At 36.2% G+C, this 1,257-nt stretch overlaps 1 long non-coding RNA gene across 1 annotated transcript; it reads left to right on the top strand.

The window, feature by feature from the left end:
* Positions 1-858: 858 nt before the first annotated feature.
* On the top strand, positions 859-1,257 carry LOC104809988. Its single transcript, XR_771242.1, has 3 exons — positions 859-951; positions 1,037-1,166; positions 1,234-1,257. It is a non-coding gene; the product is annotated as an uncharacterized LOC104809988 (long non-coding RNA).

Raw genomic sequence — 1,257 nt, forward strand, 5'->3', positions numbered from 1 at the left:
GACGAGACACTTGCACTTCCTGACATAGACGACGAGTTACTTGATGATTCGTTACACGTACAAGACGATATAGACGAATTCGTTTCGGACCATGATACAACTCCGGATGATGAAAGTGATGAAGATTCTATATAGACTTATTTGTTTTTATTGTTTTCATATGTATTTGTATTTTGAAAAATCTATCATATTTTTTTTTATTTTTTTTAAAAAATTGTTAAATTCCAACGGGCATCCGTTGGAATCGAATCGCAGAATTCGAATGATCACATATATTCCAACGGACGTCCGTTGGAATCGAAGCGCACCAATCGAATCGACACGAGAATTACAACGGGCATCCGTTGGAAAGTTCCAACGGACACCCGTTGTAATAGTTGAAACATTGAATCCGCTGATAAATTCCAACGGATTCCCGTTACATTCTTCTTTTCCAACGGATGCCCGTTGGAAACGAAGATTATAACGGGCATCCGTTGGAATTTATCACGCAACATTAAATGCGCCCAGAAAATTCCAACGGATGCCCGTTGGAAATCCGTTGGAAATTTCGATTATATAAGGGCGAGCGGCCCCATTCTTCCCATTCATTCCAACAACTCATAAAAAAAAATCAAACAAAAAAAAAAATTCAACCAAAACAAAAATCACATAATGGTAATTGGTTTTCAATTCTTGTTCAATTCTTAATATTTATGTTTTGTATTAATAACTAACTATTGTTTTTTTACAGTTTCGTAGGCGATTTTCTGGTTCCGGAGGATTGTTAGCGGGTTCTTCAGGAGCACCGCCACCGCCGCCACCACCACCTTCTCGTCTTCCGGAACCGGTGGACGCTCCTCCACTTTTCCCAGAGATTGATATAACTCTGGAGGAGGTAGAGGAAATTTTAAATTCCTTCGACACTCGCGAGGTGCCGCTAATCGATCCCGAACTAGACGGGGCGTTATGGTAATTAATTTATAAATTAAATTATTTCAATATTTATTTTAAATTATATTATTAGTTAATATTAATAAATTGTTATTATAATTAGGTTCGGGGTTAACGATAAAGATTTGAGGAAAAAATTTACAGCAATAATAACGTCAAATTTTCCTCAACTCTACTACTGTTGGACGGTGGTACCGGACAACATCAAACGTTCTTGGTGGCATTCGTTCATCGTAAGTTATATTTTTAAAATTTTATTTAAATAAAATAAATAATCACTAACTCTAATTTCTTTTAAAGCAATCTTTTCGGTGGAAAAAAAAG

This window comes from Tarenaya hassleriana, unplaced genomic scaffold (assembly GCF_000463585.1).
Source record: "Tarenaya hassleriana unplaced genomic scaffold, ASM46358v1 Cleome17, whole genome shotgun sequence".
In the NCBI taxonomy this organism is placed as follows: Eukaryota; Viridiplantae; Streptophyta; class Magnoliopsida; order Brassicales; family Cleomaceae; genus Tarenaya; species Tarenaya hassleriana.